The sequence below is a fragment of the Stenella coeruleoalba genome, assembly GCF_951394435.1.
Source record: "Stenella coeruleoalba genome assembly, chromosome: 7".
NCBI lineage: Eukaryota > Metazoa > Chordata > Mammalia > Artiodactyla > Delphinidae > Stenella > Stenella coeruleoalba.
In genome coordinates this window covers 70968810-70980032 of record NC_137153.1, presented here as the reverse complement: position 1 = coordinate 70980032, position 11223 = coordinate 70968810, and positions in this window count along the sequence as shown.

Here is an 11223-nt window from a genome sequence, read left to right as displayed (position 1 = left end):
TTTCAAAGTGAAAACAGAACTCCTACTCTGCTTTCTTTCTCCTAGAAATTCTAGGTCAAGGATTACTGTCTTTCACCCTTTCTTCCTCAACGTAAACAGCACCAACCAGTCTTTTCTTGTAAAGCATTGACTTGAGAGACAAACCAGTTCTCATTTCTACTTTCGGGCTGGTCTAGAAAGTGTTTTAAGACTTCAGGTTACACTCAGCAAGCCCGTGCCCGGTGGGTCGAAAGGGTACGCAGGGCTGGCCCTGTTTCTCAGCTCTGAGTTCATTGATTTGCTACAGCTTCTTTTGTTACTGCTGAGATGGAGGCAGGCAAGACTTGGATTAATAAAAGCATGAAATAAAATACACGTGTAAAATGCGGTAAATAACAAGGAAGGGTGTGGGGGGTGAGGAATGGAAGGCCGAAGAAGCTCGTTGTGTAAAAATTGAGGTTTCTGTGATCTGTACTGTGGTTTACTTGGGAAATCATGACATCGGCACCTCAAGAAATGCGCTGAGGACAGTTGACGGATGGATTTCAAATGAAAAGCCGTGCATAAGAAATTAATTCCCAGGTGTGCATGACCATTGAATTTAGATCCCTCCTCCCCAGCTAATGTATCCACAGGCACAGTTTTTATAATGTAATGAATGTACCGTTTGTGTCGCTCATGGTAGGTGCTCTGCAGTCTATGGGGCGTGGGGTAAGATGCTTACTCAGCACAGGCAAAGGCCTTCTTCAAGGATTTTGTCTTTATTGTAAGATATGTCTAAGCCGTTTGGAAAATGCCAAAGAACTGGACCATTTTCCATGGGAGTTAATAATTATTTTTGATATAATACATTAACTAAAAATGTCAGTATACGTGTTACTATCTTGCCTAAAGGTTATGAGGAAACAACAAAACACCTCCCTGCTTCATAAACACAGACGCTGCGTTCTAGTTGCTGTGGTCTGTGATTATCATTGTCATTGTAAAGGTTATGACGTATCCGAGCTCCGTCAGAAATTGTTTAGACACAGGCCCACTTCCTGACTTTGGTGCCGAGTACGTGTATGATGTTGTACAAACCCTTTAACCTAGCTTATCTGTTAAATGAGTAAGTTTGTCTAGATGATTTTTACTTACATGTAAGTTGTAATGTAAGTTGTGATTCTGAGTCACAAAGACTTAGTGAGTGAGCACCGATCTGAAGCGAAATGCGCAAAGTAAATTATTTATGTTGTATTGATGAGACCAGCCATGCAGTTATGAGTAGTAAGGGATAATCTTAAAACTTAAGCTATGACAGGGGAGGACAAAGGATTAGATTTTTCTAGTTCTATAAAAGTCATCTAGAGAATACTTACTTTAATTATATGCAACTAGGTTACTTGAAGTGGCATCCTTAGACAATCCAAAGGTGAACTGAAATTCCTTCAGCAAGTACCAGAGCACAAAATCTTGCTGAATAGTGTGACAGGCCTTGCCCAAAGCTTCCTTATCAGATGTTCTCAGCAGTTTCATCTACTGTCTTCATATTCCCAACTGGCAAAAAAGGCTAACTCAGTTTGTGTTTTTTAAACGATCAGAAGGCATCACAGTTATTCAAGAATCACACTAGATTGTACTCTTTACTTGTTTGCAAATGATTTTTTTCTTTATGATGTATTTTATGCCATGTCTTACACTTCTATTTTCTTATAATAAGAAGTAATGTAAAATTCCAGGGAATTTAAGAGCAATGTCAAGCTCCCATAATTTTTTAGTCTCCCACAACTTTCATTTTAGCATATTTGTTTCCAATCAGTCTCAACGTCTTTGTTACACACTTACAATCATTGTGTTTGAGTATAAATCGTTTTAGTCACCATAAGCGTCAGTAGTTTTTCATTTACCTGGATGTTCTTTAAGCTGAAGAGTATTTAATTAGGTTTGTGTATGTGCCCCAACTTTTTCCTTCCTTCTCATTTTTTGATATCCCCATTTATTTATTTATTTATTTGGGCCATGCCGAGAGGCTTACGGGATCTTAGTTCCCCAGTCAGGGATCGAGCGTGGATCCCGGCAGTGAAAGCATCAAGTCCTAACCACTGGCCAGCCAGGGAATTCCCTTGACATCCCCCTTTAGAAGGGGTTAATTCTGCACAAATTTAAAAGAAAGGCTGGATGACTCTGTAGCCAAGGAAATGAATGGGATGAAAACTGACTCCAGAGGCTGGGCATCCAGTGGGGAAGGAAGCATGTATTCCCTGATCGCTCTCAGAGGACAGAAAAGGGAGGACTTGCTCCATGTGGGATTAAGGGATTACCTCAGTCTGCTCCGCAGCCACCATCTGCCCTATGCCTAAATTGTTATTTCGGTTTTCTTCCTTGATTAAATAGATTATCCACATATCTTTCACTTTGAGCTCTGTTCATGAAGTTGGTACCTATGTCTGTATTTATGAAATAGATGGAATGCTGTTTGGCCAGTCCATTATTTGGTGAGAATAACTATACTATTAATTGAGTTACCCCGCCATGGTTGGGATTCAGACTGCCAAGGTTCTAGGATCAAGGCATTAGAGATTATTGAACACAGCCTCTAGCCCAAAGTAGCATCCACAATGCAAATATTTCCAGTTGAGTGATTCAGCAGCTTTCGGTCTTCCAGGGGTGGGGTACCCACTGCCTATATACTGGTCTATTCTAAGGGTACAAACTCAACTACTATGGGAGCTGGTCAGGTAACAGATGAATGAAATAGGCCCAGAACAAGAAAATCAGATGTAGAAGTAGATCCAAACTATTTTTATGGTTACTGAGCTATGGTGTAAGGATGTAACATGATATAAATATGTAAATATTTTAATAAATTTATTTATTTATTTATTTTATTTTTGGCTGGTTGGGTCTTCGTTTCTGTGCGAGGGCTTTCTCTAGTTGCGGCAAGTGGGGGCCACTCTTCATTGCGGTGAGCGGGCCTCTCACTGTCACGGCCTCTCTTGTTGCGGAGCACAGGATCCAGATGCGCAGGCTCAGTAGTTGTGGCTCATGGGCCCAGTTGCTCCGCAGCATGTGGGATCTTCCCAGACCAGGGCTCAAACCCGTGTCCCCTGCACTGGCAGGCAGATTCTCAACCACTGCACCACCAGGGAAGCCCTATGTACATATTTTAAATTCAAAATTGAAAAAAACCAGAAAAGTAGAAACAATGATTCTTTCAACACAGCATCCTTTGTCTGCATATTAAACCCATATGCCTGTTCTCATTTTTCTTGAAATGTGGCATTTTCAATCTGTCTTTTATTTTCCTACATTTGATATAGATGCAGGTTCAGAGAAATAATTCTCTAGTATAAGGAAAAAAATGGGTGAGCATGATGCTAAGTGGCAACTGATATTAAACCCCAGAGTCGGGAAGGCGAGAGGCCTGTGGTGGGGTCTGTGGTGACCCAGAGGGCCCATGTTCCCTCCAAAGTGGGCAGCTACTACCCAGCTCCAGTCAACTGTTGACACTTGTTGACACATAGGAATGTGGGCCCTGTGTTACTAATCTTCCACTTTCTTAAGAACAGCTAGGAATCTGGATTTTTTGTAAAACCCTCTAACTCTTAATGTTTTCTATTTTAAAACACAGTTTGGGCCTAAAAAACATGTCTAGGGGCTAGATGACATTTGTGAGCTGTCATTTTGCCTTCTCTGGCCTATTCCAGGGACTGGCAAACTATAGCCTGCAGGCCAAGTCCAGTCCACCACTTTTTTGTAAATAAAGTTTTATTGGAACACAGCCAGGCTCATTTGTTTATGTATTGTGTGTGGCTGCTTTTTTTGCTACAGGGGCAGAGTTAAATAGTTAATACAGAAATTGTATGGTCTGCAAAGACTAAAAAGCGTACTATCTGAACCTTTACAGAAGAAGTGTGTAAACCCCTGCTCTTTTCCAATTTTATTAAACTAAACTTTTAGAAAGCCCTTCCTATTTTGAATTGAAATTTGCCTTTTTACGAGTGTCATCCATTGATCTTGTGTCTGTCCCTGACAACCCTTGGGCATTCATGAAAGACATTTGGAGCCTCTGGGATTATTTAGTCATAAGACCATCCAGGGAAGGGTTGATCAACTTTCAGGTCCAAAACTGTCACCCAAATTAGACCTGATTTCTTGGATATGTGGTGTATTTTGGAATAATCTAAGATACCACATGTTCATCCAGAAAGTGGATGGAGCTTGTTAGCAAATTGCAGAACCAAAAACAAAAAACCAAACAATGGAGAAGTGGTTAATAGGAACACTAGAAGAATTGTCGTCATGGTCTACGTGAATGTAGCCATGAGAGGTTGACGGACGTCATGTCCCAATTAAGCCTAAATTCTGTTATTTCTCTTAGAATAACAGCTAAATTTGTTCCATGTCCCACAAAGTTCTATCCAATCCGACCTCTTCATCTCGACTCCTTTCTTTCCCCAACAGTCGTATTGCTTTGGTCACCTTCCCCCATATTCAATTGCTCAGACATTCCAAGCTCTGTCCTATCTTAGGCTCTTAGCTCTTGCTATTTTTTCTGCCTGACACACTTGTCCCCATCCCTTCACAAGGTAGATTGTTCCTACCTTTTGGATTTTAGTTTAATGTCATTCCCTTAAAGACATCTTCCCTGACCACCCTCTTTTATATGGCACACCTCCTGCTAGAGATGACCTCTTAGCACACCTTTCCATTTGTCAAGTTTTTTGACTTATTTGTTATCATTGTGCTTATTTATCTGTATTCTAGTTTACTCTTAGAACAAGTGTGGTGAGCCCAGGACCTTTCCTGTCATATTTGTTGTTTTTCCTAGGATCTAGAAAATTGTAGGCACTCAAAAATACTTGAGGAATGAGTGAATTGCACATCAGCAGTAGTTTAGCATTATAGTCCTGATTATTCTGTTTGACATATAAACTTTCAAAACCCTACTCTTCTTACTATATGATAATGCTTTGAGTTAAATTATTCCTGCTGAGTAATAACTCAATGTCTGTATTCCTGTATTTGGTGAGGGCATGTTTTAGATGTTCTCATTAGTGGAAACCAACAATCATGTACTAACATGTTGATTATTAATTAATCACTAAATTAAAAATGTGAATATTTTCTATATGGTGCTTTGCCATGTGCAAAACCTGTATCTCAGAAGCTCCTGCTTTGCAATTCTCCCATGAGAGGCAGATCAGAAGGGACATTCGTGATTTTCCACCTTAGTTTGTAGATGAGGAAACCGAAGCCCAAAGAGATTTCTCAAGATCACACAGGCAGTTAGCTGCAGACCCTGGAGGACCAGTGAGGTTGCTCTTTTCTTTAACTAACTGTGTTTCCTCTTTGTTGATGATTGGCTAATTTAGTAAGTTCTGGTGACAGTAAGAACACCTCATGTCTTAATAATAGTACTTTTTTCTTTATAAAGCACGCTACATGCATGTTCTCCTAGATCTACAATAATGCCATAGGAAAATCTGAACAATTGCTATTACCCTATTTTTTTAATTTTAATATAAGGAATGGTCAAGTGGAATTTTGGACAGCCCTAATGCCATGACCAAAGCCTCATGGGTAGAATGTGGTGTAAACGGAATGTGAATCTAGATGCTCTTTCTTACCCTTTGGTGTGGTACCTGCTTCTCCTTGTTCTTCTTCGAACGTGGGTGCTGGAATTTAATGCCGAGCGTAGTGAGTAATAAAAATGCTAATACGTACTAAGGACCCTTATGATGATTTACTGAAATACTAGGTGCTTTCAGATTTATAACAATGGCAAAAACTTTCTATAGTGCTTCATATATGTAGGCATGGTTCTAAGTCCATTACATTTATTAACTCATGTTCTTTTTTCAGAAAGTCTATGAGTTAGATGCTGTCCTATCCCCATTTTACAGTTGGGGAAACTGAGGCACAGAGAGATTAACTATCTTGCCCAAAGCAGCATGGAGAGTGAACAGTAAAGCTGCGTAGCCTGGTTCCAGCATCTATCCCTTTAATAACTGTGCCAGGTGGCTTCCTTTCTGGCCTAAAGAATATAAAACTGAAGTAATAGTCACACTATGAAGGCTGAGCTGAAGCCCTGGAGAACTTGACTCCATAGGAACCAGCAGAATTCTAAGATCCTGGGGCTACCTGTCTCGTCTCCCCCATTGCTGTGTTGGCCCAGGGAGAGGGAACCTCTGCTACCTTCTGGGGGGAAGTGTTAAGGGAGGGGCTTTGCTCCACAGGCAACCTGCTAATTGGCTCTTCTCTGTGGAGGAGGGATGTGTCTGGCTGCTGAAATGATGAAAGTCTGTCCTACACTGGGCCACGATAACCACAGGTAACCAACTGTGTTGGCCAGGGTAAGATGTTCTGTATTACAGTCCGAGGCCAAAGTCCTTGTTCTTAATAATCATTATGAACGATTTGCTAGACTGTCCCCACCGCTTATCTACCTCATACCTGGTGCTTGTCATTACTGGTGGGAGAGGAATTTTGCCAAATATCTTTGCTTCTCATCAGAGCCAGTGGTGAGATAGTGAGGAGAAGGGATTAAATGTAGTGATGCTGGAGGCAGGGAGGCCCCTTTGGAGGCCTTAGTGCTCACAGGTGAGTGGAAGGAGGCCACGGCTCTCTGAAATAAGGCGGTTTTGTGGATATCACCAGGAAACAATGCAGAGTAGAAACGGATTTCATTTACTGAGCAAATTATTTGTTGAACTGTGCTGCGTGCCAGGCCTTGGGCCTTCAGCTTTGAACAACATAGACATCATTCTTGCTCATGCAGGGCTTACATTCTGGTGAAAAGAGATAGACAGCAGACAAGTGAATAGATAAATAGGGAGACATGCTCTGAAGGAAAAACAAATTGAAAGAGTGACCAGTGAGAGGCTGGAGAGGGGCTACTTCAATTTGGGTGGTCGGGGGGGCCCTGAAGAGGTGACATTTGAGTGATGAAGAGCGGTCTTCTGAGCTTCTTGAGAAGTGTTCTTGTAGAGGGAGCTGCACCATGACCTGCTCCTCCCTTTTCCTCCCATCTTAGACGTGTGGTCAATTTCCCAAATGCCTCTTTCATCCTGGAGGGCGTGCTTGCTCTTGTCTCTCCTTGTTTGCCTGATTCCAGCAGTGGAGAAAGCTCTAGCCTTAGCAGATGTCAGTGAAGGCTATCAGGTGCCCCAGCCCCTCTCCCCTGCAAATCTCTTAGTCCAACCAAAAAAAGAAACAAGGTTAGTTTGGCACGATGTGTTTCCGGGGAGCCTACAGCTTCCTGTGCTAAGAGCTCAGAAGCCATCTGTTTAATAACCTCTGCTTGAATTTATGCAAGGGTTGATGTCATATGTCCTGGGATTGAGTCTCTGAAATTCACCAATCTCCCTCTTTTGAGAATCTGGACAACATTTGTGAAATTTGCAGCCGTCTGGAACCACGCCTGCTTTCTGCAGTTCCTCTAGGATTGCTTACCTTGGTTCTGTGACCACATCTGCGTGTTCCTTCAGTACCCTGGGATCTGATGTGCAGCGCAGGAAACCTCAACTCATTCATTTCCCCTGTCTCTTGTCATCCATATTTGGCAATAAACCTCTCCTTTTAATCAGTTCATTGTATGTGGTTTTCTGATTAGAAAAGTAATACATGTTGTAGTAGATTGTGAAATATATAAAAATGGAAAAAAATCCCTCATATTCTCAATACCTAGTGATGATTACTTTTAACATCTTGGGCTATGTCTTTCCAGCCTTCCCATGACTATTGCCCCATACATGTATATGTGCACACACACGCATATATGCATTCACATACATGCACATGTAAACACATGCATGTTCATAAGTTTATATTTTAAAATTTGGGAAGTAATGCAAAATCTGCTTTGTAGTATGATTTTTTTCACTTAAAAATATATTGTCAGTATTACCCTTTACAGTCTGAAAAGTCTGTGTTTTTATGACAGAAATGATGGAAGCAAAACAGAACTGAAGAGTTCCTTTCCTTTGAGACATATAACATTATGTCCCTTGTTTCAAGTAGAGGTAATATGCCATTTCTGCACTTTTTCACTTTCTGTGCTGACTATAACTAAGGTAGTTCGTTGGGTGACCTCTTTGCTGGAGATACGGCGTGCAGAAGGAAGAGCACGTTTTCCTGCCTCTTTGGGGACTTTCAAAACTCCTGGCCGTGGGCCTGTGTCTTTGTCTTGCATTTGGGGTTGTGTAACACTTTAGTCAGTACCTTTGTTCAAGTAACTTTCTCCAGGTAATTCGTATCTTGCCAGTTAGCAGAGGCTTCTTTCATGGGTCTCCTGGCAGTATCCAAGAGAAAAGACCAGCATGCCTTCCAAAAATTTACATTAAGACTTGCAACTTATAGAAATGGTGTGCAATACGCACAGCCAATAGTGAAAGTGGTGACATCTTATAGGTGCTGGAGGTCTGTGGTCAGCTTCAGTCTACAAAAGCCTTCAATCCTTCTACAGCTCTCATTCTGCTCCTGAGCTCGTGGGGCAGGAGCTGGAGGGGATTAGGGGCTGTGTACGTTTTCACGTTTAGCCTTCCAGCTTCCTAGCTCTTCTTGCAAGCTCTGACCTCTGAACACTCGAAGTTCAACATTGCATGAATATCACTACGCTCTACAGTGCATCCCTGTCCTGAAGATCTGTCTCCCAAAGCACACTAAAATTTGGAAACATTTAGAGAAAATCCTCCATGCTTCATCTAAGCTAAATTCTCTTTTAAATAGGAGTCCATGGGCTCCTGATTCTGTGCACAACCTTCATTTCGCAGGACCCTTGTCAGTCTTATGGAATGGAGAACCGAATTCATTTAGTGGGATGGGGGGATCCTCTCTGCATCTCGCTGAATAACTGTTTCAGGTTTTCCACAGGCTCTTCTGATAGGCTGGCCCTCTGAAAACCTCTCTCTGTAGTATGCTCCTCCATGGCACCCTGTTAGAGTTGGTTCTGTATCCTTTTTCCTGTTTCTGTAACACCATGTAGCAATCTGAGCTGAGTTCTTGTGAGTGGTTCTTTTATAGCTCACAACTAGATCCCGAGGTCCAGGAGAGCAGAGCCCTTGTCTGCTGTTCAGGCTGTAGCCTTGAGGTCTAGCAGAACGCCTGGCATAAAGTAGGTGTTCAGGAAATATGTGTTCACTTATTTAATAAATATAACTTCAATTATAAATAGGGTAGTTGTGGAAGGCCTCATTTGAAAAGGTGACATATGATCAAAGACTGGAAGGAAGTGAGGGATTAGCTTTGCCGCATCTGGGGGATATCCACAGGCAGACAGCAGCTGGGGCAAAGGCCCAAGGAAGAGTGGGAACTTGTTGGCAAATTCAAGGAATGGTGAGGAGACCCATGGATATGCATAACTGAGAGGGAAAATATTATAAAATGAAATCCTATTGGTAAAAGTCAAAGGATGAAGTTGCCATCAGGTAAGATGGGAAGACAGCCCATGGAGCAGGGTTGTGGGTGGAAGATCACAAATGTATCCAGGGCATGCTAAGTTCAAGGTGGCTATTAGACACTCAAGTCGAGAGGTTGAGTAGACAGTTGGATATTGAAGTCAGAAGTTCAAAAGAATGGGCTGAGCTAACATTCGGGAGGTTTCAGTAAATAGATGGTTTAAAGCCCCGAGACACGATTTCAAGTGACTGTATCTCTAAGGAAGTGGAAGGACCAGGGATGTGGGCCTGGTTCACTGCAGTGGTAGGATATCTGGGAGAAGAGGAAAAACAGCAGAAGAAACTGAGAAGGAGTGATCACTGAGGCTGAAGGAGAATCAGGAGAGTGCAAAGCCTGGAAGCCAAGGGGAGGAACGACTGAGGATGACATAAGTGCATTCCTTGTGATAGATTGTTTTTACTCCTTTTCTTGTGGGCAATATTTTTCTCACTTCGGCTACTTTGTGCTAATAGTTTTAGTGTCCTTCAACTTCTGATTATTTTTCTTTCTTATAGCCTTTATTATCATCATGGACCATGCATAAAAAGGGTATTGTTTGCTTCAGCAACTGATTAGCCTGGGCAGTAACTCCAGGACCACATTCCATTTGTGCCACATTCTCTCTAGGGAAGTGAAACAATACCGTGAACATAAAAACCAGTCTGACTGATGTACCTTACACAGGGCATGGAGATAAATATAAAGAAACCTGCAAATATTATATCTCATATCATCTTTATTCAAGTCTCTTTGGGTGATATTAATTCATAGGTCAGATTGTTTATTCTCAGGAACTGAGGGACAAAACCATCAATCAATAAACATAGGACTTTTATGTTTGTGAATAATATCAATTAAAATGATAGGAAACAGCCCTTTCTATATAATGCACTATAATTAATATCACAAGATTTAATAGAAAATTACTAGAGCAGTAATTCAATTCAAAAGACACATTTGAGCAACTTTTTATATAAACCATTGTGGTAGATGTGAGGGTAATTCACAGAAATATAAGACATGATCTGACTGTGCTACTGGCAGGGATAAGCTGCTATAACAGGGAAGTCCCCAAATACTGTGGCAGAAAGCAAACAGATGCTCATTTCTTTCTCACCGACAATTCTGAGGTGAGTGGTCCAGGATGAGAAGGAAACTGGGCTCACAAAGTCATTCAGGGAACCAGGTTCTTTCCAGCATTTTGTCCTACCTTCAGTAGAATGTCGTTCCCACTCACGTGGTTGAAGCTTGGATATGGGCACATCCAGGATCCAGCTTATGGCCTGGGGAGAGAGAATGTGTTTAAGCCTGTACCACGTGTTTTAATCAGATCTAGAAGCTGTAGAATCACCTTAACTCACTATCTGTGGTCAAAAACATAGTCGCATAGATTCACTGAGCTGCAAAGGAGACTGGGAAATCTAGCCTCTACAAGTACCCAGCTTCTACTTTCTAACTAGAGGGGAAGTGAAGACTGGATTTTGGTTGATAGCTATGTATCTCTACTACCATCCCTCAAAGTGCTTTTTATCTTGCAAAGGAGATAAGATGGCATGACTTCTACAAATAACCTTGATACTCAGCAGACTCTGCAGGTCCCATGAAAGCCGCTGTGGAGTGACAGAGGAGAAACAAAAAAGCCTTCCTGGCTGGAGAGATAGTGGGGGCTTCAGGGAGAAGATGACATTTAGGCTTGGTAGGGTAGCAGTAGGCAAGAGTGCACAAGAGGGTCCCAAAGAACGCTCTTGGGAAAAGGTATGAAGTTGGAAGTATAAAGCTGGGGATGTTTAGAGAGTAAGAAATTGTCCCATTAGGCTAGAGAGTAGA